Below are 7591 nucleotides of genomic sequence, written 5' to 3'. Positions count from 1 at the left end.
AAAAAAAAAAAAAAAAAAAGAAGCCTAGGGTTGTTCAGGGGCCATCCCGATCTGAGTAGCCAGTGCTTCCACCAGGAGCCAGGATGTCACCTGGGCACAAGTTGCTGCTGAGGGTCATGTCTGGGTCCATAGTTTAGCAGCAGCTGGGGTCTATGTTGATGTCTGTGGCCCGTGTCACCTCAGGGGACCATAGGAACCATGTGTGATGAAATCAGAAGGCCATGTGGAGTTGGTCCCACCCTTTGCTGGTCCAGCTTCTCTCTGGACACTGCAGCAAGAGAGCTGGCCTTATTCCCCAAACCATGCCAAATGCATTTGTACAACAGAAACAATTCACTATGCAAATATCTATTCTATTCCTTTTTCCCTTTTATTAAAAATAGGTATTTTCTCACATAATATATCCTGATTACAGTTTCCCCTCCCTTTATTTGTATGAGTTCCTCCCCACCTTCTCCCCTCCAGATTCATTCCCTCTGTCACTCATTAGAAAACAAACGGGTTTCTAAGGATAATAAGAAAATAAAATATAATAAGATAAAATAAAAACCAACACATTGGAATAAGACAAAACAAACAAACAGAAGGAAAAGAGACCAAGAAAAGGCACAAGAAACAGATACAGACACAGAGACCCACTCATTCACACCAGGAATCCTGTAAAAACACTAAACTGGAGATATTATATTCCTTTAAAAAGCTGGTTTCACTGTTTAAAATCACTGCTAACCATTTACATTGGACATCTTATCTGATCCTTGCAGTACTCCCAGGGCTTGTTGGCATTACTCCAGCCACTTACGCACAAGGAAGCAAATGCTCAGAAAAGCTAACACCTCTACCACTGCTAAAAAAGTAATAAAGGAAGAGAGCAGAACCAAAGCAGGCAGCCAGCCTACAGAACTGAGTATAGAAGAGCTACAGCGTCTGGACCAGTCAGAATGGGTACCTAGTAAACGGACATTGACTCAGTGCTTACATGTTGAGCACTCTGCTAAATGCTGTTATACAGAATTCCTAAACCTTCAAGTAACCAGGTACAGCTTATGATGTTTGCTTTTTATGGGTCAGAAAACTGAAACACAAAGGAACTAAGACAGGAAATAAACATATGTATATACATTACTCACAGATGAACTAAGAGATGTTATCCTGAGGGAAAAAAAGAAATAGCTACTCATTTATTTAGATGCCAATAAACCTGGGATTATCTTCCATATCTAGAACTAAAATGAACAAAACCTGAACTAAGACACTAGCTCAGTCAGTGAAGAGCTTGCCAGGAAGGCATGAGGGCCTGTGTTTGGTCCCCAGAATCCATGCTAAAAGACAGCATGCACTTGTAATACCAGCACAAGGAGGTGGAGACAGGCGGATTCCTGGAGCGTTCTGGTTAGCCAACCTAGTCTAATCAATGACTCCAAGACAAGAGACCTCAGCTGGATTGCATCTAAGGAATGACACCTGAAGCTGTCCTCCCGCCTCCATACAGACACGGGGCTGGGGGTGGGGAGGGGCGACGGACATTAGGTTTAAGTAGGAATTATGTGTTTAGATAGAACAGTGTCCAGCACTTAGGTTTTAGTCAGGGTCAATTTACTAGGTAGGCCTGGCCCTGACCTCCTTTAACCATTAACTGCTTTCTACCAACATGAGGTAAATTATCTCCAGCTACTGGGAAACCAGCAGCAATTCATAAACAAACAGTCACTCCTGTAATATACTGCAAGAGAGAAACGAGATCTCTATCACCTTAGCTCTCAAGCTCTACCAAAGTCCCAAGCACGGGGACTTTCCAAAGTCACGTCTGCAGAGAGAGACCCTCCTCCCTTTATGTGCCCATTTCCTTTCTTCACTATCTAGCTGCCATAAAAAGTAGTCTACACTGCTGACTTTTCCCTGCATCTCAGACCTTCAAATAAGCTCATCTTCACGCACCTTTTATAACTTTTCACTACACACTTTTTCAAGGTTTATTCATGATGATATATAAGAACTCTGTTCATTCACTGTACTAACAGTTACAGAACGACCCACAATTCATTGCTACTTTTCTCAAGGAAACTGCTCTTTTTCCAGTTCTGCAGTTTGAGATGACCGTGAGCACGCACACCTGTGCACTCCCCGAGACCACCACTACTGGAAAGGCTGAATCAAGAGGTAGTAGATACCTATACCAGGTAAGGCCAACACCTCAATGGCTCTGGCTTGGGCTTGTTAGGCCTCTTCTCACTGGGATCCATTTTTTTCTATCACGTACTTCCTCTGAATTTAACCTGTTATTTTTCTAATTATGTTGACCACTTGGTTTGTTATTTTTAGAAACTGGGTTCAATCCCCAGCACTGGGGTGGGATGGGTTCTGAGGTTTCACCACAATGCGTTTAGTTAGGAGGGCTCTGTGTTTTCTAATTCTTGCTGGGCTTCATGAGTCTTAAAAGATTCAGGGTTTTTTATTAATTCTGAAACATCTTAAGTCACCACATCTTCAGGTTCTACACCCCCCTCATTCTATCTGCTTTTCTCTTGGGATTACTACATCTGGAGCTTCCTGATCAATCTCCTCCGTTCTTTTCCCTGCGTTTCTGTTGGCCCTACTGAGCACTCACCCTCACTGTTTCCACTGCAGCTAGTTCTTACAAATTATTTCATGTCTTGTTTACTGAGCTGTTGAATTCTGGAGATCTTTATATAGAAGGTATTTAATTCCACAATAGCTTTAGTCTTAACTACACTCGCTTACTGGGATATCAGTTCTGGAACAGCTTTAGTCCTAACTACGCTCATTTTAATTATCTTTTGAACTAATACTATCAGTTTCAGGAGCTCCAGTCCTGTTTTGTCTGTGGACTCCCCTTTTGTCGGGAACCCTGCAGGCTCATACTGCCATTTCCACGGTGAGTTTATTGCAGATGGCTTCTGTCTTCTGGAAGAATCCTGGGCTCTCAGAGGTAGGAGAGTGTCCCTGATAATCTTGTTTTAGTTTCTCCATGTGACTAAAATAGTTCACTATCTTGGAGACATTTCTTCTATATTTCTTAGCATAAAGTTATTTGAACAAAAACCTCTAAGATCTTGGATATGAAAAAGCTATACATCCTTTGCTCTGGTTTCTTGGGAAACCCCAGGGCTATGCAGAAGTCTTAGTTTCTTGCGCATGGCTAAACTCACCCCCACCCCTGCCCCAGGAAGAGAAAAAGAGAACCTCCTTACTCAGAAAGGCTTCAGCAGATCCCTTGAGCCTGCTGGGGGGTAACAACTTGGAAGTTTTGATAGCTCCATGTCTGCTGACATCCCAGCAAGCTCAGGAGTATATGTGCAGTCACGGTTCCATATTCACCAGTTTGTCTGGTTATGTGCCGTCTACCGTAGCCATCTTCCAAAGACAACTGGGGTTTCCAACTTAGGTATTACTTTACCTCATCAGAGAGTCTCTAAGGTGGAATTCGCCAGTGCACCCTCACTCTTGGGCAAGGCGTCCAAAGTCCACTATCACCCATCAAGTCCTGTTCCCCCATCTTTCCACTCTCTCCTAGACACTATGTGTACTAACTCCTAGGCCAGACTGGATTTATTGTGACCAATAAAAACAAATAATAAATAAGTGTCTTAAAAAATAAGAACCGGGCTGGAGAGATGGCTCAGAGGTTAAGAGCAATGGCTGCTCTTCCAGAGGTCCTGAGTTCAATTCCCAGCAACCACATGGTGGCTCACAACCATCTGTAATGAGATCTGGTGCCCTCTTCTGGCCTGCAGGCATACAGACAGAATATTGTATACATAATAAATAAATATTTAAAAAAAAAAAAAAGAATCCACCAGGAGGCCGGGCGGTGGTGGTGCACGCCTTTAATCCCAGCACTCGGGAGGCAGAGGCAGGCGGATCTCTGTGAGTTCGAGACCAGCCTGGTCTACAAGAGCTAGTTCCAGGACAGGCTCCAAAACCACAGAGAAACCCTGTCTCGAAAAAAAACAAAAAAACAACAACAAAAAAAAAAAAGAATCCACCAGGAGATACACTTCCTAAGGCTCCTACAAATGACCTCCTGCTGCTCTAGTTACTACTCACGAAACCACAATGCAAGTATTTCAGCCTCCTCCATTAAAAGCCATCATGAGCCAGGCTGGTAGCTTACACGGGCAAGCTCAGCACTCAGGAGACTGAAGCAGAATAGTCACTGATTCCAGGCCTCCCTGGTCTACAGAGAGCTCCATTCAGGCGGGCTGGCCTATAACGTGAGATCTTAGCTTTTGTTTATCTGCTACCTCACTGCACCTTGTAACTGGTAATTCTCTTCTCCCCTCCACTACAGTCTTCTCTCTGAGCAATGAGGACCCAGAATGAAACAGGTCTTAACCTCATTCTTTCTTATTCTTTAGCGACCCTTTGAAAATCTGTTGAAGCTGTGGGTGACCTCTCCATAAAAATACACACACTTACGAGACAACTTTTATAAGTTATTTATGGCTCATGCTTTAGAGCTCCAGCTACTCAAGTTCAGTTCCCAGCACCCACCCGTCAGTTCCTAACCATCTATGACACCAATTCCAGAGACTCTGACACCCTCCTCTGGCCATCTTGGGCACCAAGCACACACACATACAAGTTTGAAAAAAAAACTGTTTATAATAGAAAAAGATTCCACTTAAACATGCATCAATAGATGGCTAAATGCTATGCCCATTTAATAAAATTCCATACAAGTATAAGAGCATTAAAGACATTTTCTGTTCTACTATGAATGTATATTAAACAAGCAAACACAACTTATAGGGAGATGGCTCTGTGGCTATGAGTGATCTGCAATGAGGACCTAAGTTTCAAATCCCTGTATTAAAGGCCAGGAGCAGCTACAGGCGTCTGTCATCTCAGCACTGAGGGGCAGACTGGAGATTCTGCTGACCAGACCTCATCTCAGAGCAATCAGGCATAGAGGAAGGTGTCCTCATTTCAAAGCCAAAGGCAGAAAACAGTGGTTCTCAACCTGTGGGTCGCAACCTCCTTGGGGGTCGAATAACCTTTTCACAGGGATTTCCAAAGCCCATCAGAAAACACATATTTACATTACGATTCACAACAGTATCAAAATTATAATTATGAAGTAGAATGAAAATAATTTTATGGGTGGGGGTCACTACAAGGTGAGGGTCACACTATGAAGGCTGAGAGCCACTGTCATAAAAGAAGATATCTGACATCTTGCTCTGTCTTGTTTGTCCATGTAACACACACACACACTACATAAAGAACAATGTGCATTACACACAACCATTTGTATAAAAATAGGAAAATATAAAGTTTAATTTTGGTAAGGATTTGGTAAGATGCATAATTGTAAAAGAGTAAACCGAACACTGGAGACAGTGGAAATGAGAAGAAAGCAGTATCACCAAGTAACTTTTTCTATTTGCATCTAACTCAAGAATGGTGAAAAGGGTTTTGGGTTTTGAGTTTTGTTTTGTTGAGACAGAGTCCCATGTAGCCCAGGCTGGCCCGAAACTTATCATGTAGTCAAGGAAGATCTTGAACTTTTTTAAGATTCTGTCTTAAATAGTGGGATTACAGGCTTGTCCCATCACCCTCAGCACAATTTATTATATTTTTATGTATGTATTTTGGGAAGTGTGTCCATGTGCCACAACACACACGTGGAGGCCAGGGGACAACTTTCCGGAGTCAGTTCTCTCCCTTCACTGACGTGGGTCCTGGAATTGAATTCAGGCTTGACATCTTGCTGCCCTCCATTAAGGTTTTAATTTAAAAATACTGTGTATAACTGCAGTGAATACCCACTAAAGCTAAACATAATTGCCAAGCCCTAGTCAGCAATTCTTTTTTTTTGAAGTTTTGTTTTTTTGAACAGCTTCTCACATAGCAAAGAAAAACCTTGAACTCCTGACCCCAAGTGCACTTCCCAAATACTGAGGCCCCAAGTTTGCATCACCATGACGGGTTCAGTAGCGTTTTTCTATTCTTCTAAAATTATTTGGCTGAATAAACATACAACTGCAAATACACAATGATCCAAAAAGAAACTTAGGAAAAATACTTTTCATTATGACCCGCATACAACTGGAAGACACACAATTAACTCAATAAATCGTATGGACTCTTATTTTAAGTAAATGTCCTTACTCACTAATAGCCTATCCTTTATGAAAACAAACTTCTTTAAGAAGAAAAACTTTACACGAACCAAAAAGCAATAGTCTCTTTCATAGTTCAAATTTCAAAGCAGGTACTTCACAACTACTCCTAGAGATACAGAAATAAAAACTGCTATCTTAATTGACTATACAATCAATGTAGTAGTAGAGAGACCAGAGAAATTACCTTATATATTTATAGTCTCAGAAATTAAAGAAAACTAAATTAAGCAAGAATCAGATGGAATTGGACTTTTATCATCAGGCAAGTTATTTACTCTCTCTAGGCCTCAGTCTCATCTATAAAACAGAAATAAACATACAACTTTGCAAGAGCACTGTGATGTTAGAAAAACAAATAACAAAAAACACAAAGTAAAATGAAGACCACCTCAGCCCTTGAAGAAGCAAGGTTAAGTATCTTTGGCAGGTGTCCCTGCTTGAACCAGAGCAGATGCATTCTGGACCCTGTAGTTTCTAGGAACTACACTTTCACGCACACAATGCAATGCCTGCCTTCCCCTACAGGAAACAACATAAGGCAGTATTCCTAATATAAAAGGGCTATGAAATGGCATCTCCTGACTTTACATTTCTTAAAAACCTATGTTGCCTGGGCGTGCCCCCAAAGCCTGTCTTGGTTCGTGTTACAGAAGGGATTTTCTTCCTCAGACTTCAGCACCAACAAGTGATGGGCTGCCGCTGCTGAGAAAGTACTGCAACAGAACTTTAAATTGCCAGCATCACAGCCGGAAACCTATCCAGAAAGACCGAAAACCACCCGGCTTTTTCACCAAGCGCTACTGGCGTTTATGATCAGTATTATCGCAAATATAAATAGATGGCATTTATCTCATCCTCACTATGTGTCAGGCTCTGCGATAAGCATGTATTTTTCAAGATTGCATGAGCCGCGAGCTCATCCACCACCAACCGCTCTGCTCTCAAGTCTGCAAAGCCCCACTTCACGGCGTCAGATTCGATCTGTCCCTCCAAGCCTGGGATACCCAACACCCGCCGCTCATCCACTCGAGCCCAGGAAAACACTTCCTTCTCAGAACACGACCCCAAGCCCCTCCGCCTAACGCTGACAACAAGCGCTCCTGGGATCCTCCGGAGCCCCTCCTCCTCCACGCACCAACTCCAACATGCCCCTAACTTGTTCCAAGAACTGTTTCCTTCCAAACTTGTGATTTAACGCAAGGCGCGGGGTCCCCTCGCTGCCCCTCTCCAAAGACAACAAGCCCGCAGTTCGCTCCAAAGTTCAACCTTCACCAACCACAGACGGCGTCGGGACTGAACCCAATCGCGACCCCAGGAGAGAACTATCCACACCCGCTCCAGGAGGGCCCGGGATCCTCCACCCCTCTCACCAGGCCAGACCCGGGGTAGCTGGGCCTGAACGGGACCCCAAGGGGAGGAGGAGAGGGGAGGCTTCACCTGGC

At 43.2% G+C, this 7591-nt stretch overlaps 1 protein-coding gene across 1 annotated transcript in view; it reads right to left on the bottom strand.

The window, feature by feature from the left end:
- Positions 1 to 7591, bottom strand: part of Rnf169 (ring finger protein 169) — a 44160-nt gene that overhangs the window by 36032 nt on the left and 537 nt on the right. The window lies entirely within an intron of this gene.

This window comes from Microtus ochrogaster, chromosome 22 (genome assembly GCF_000317375.1).
Source record: "Microtus ochrogaster isolate Prairie Vole_2 chromosome 22, MicOch1.0, whole genome shotgun sequence".
Taxonomy (NCBI): domain Eukaryota; kingdom Metazoa; phylum Chordata; class Mammalia; order Rodentia; family Cricetidae; genus Microtus; species Microtus ochrogaster.
The sequence above is the reverse complement of the archived record's forward strand: the minus strand, read 5'-3'. Positions and strand labels throughout refer to the sequence as shown.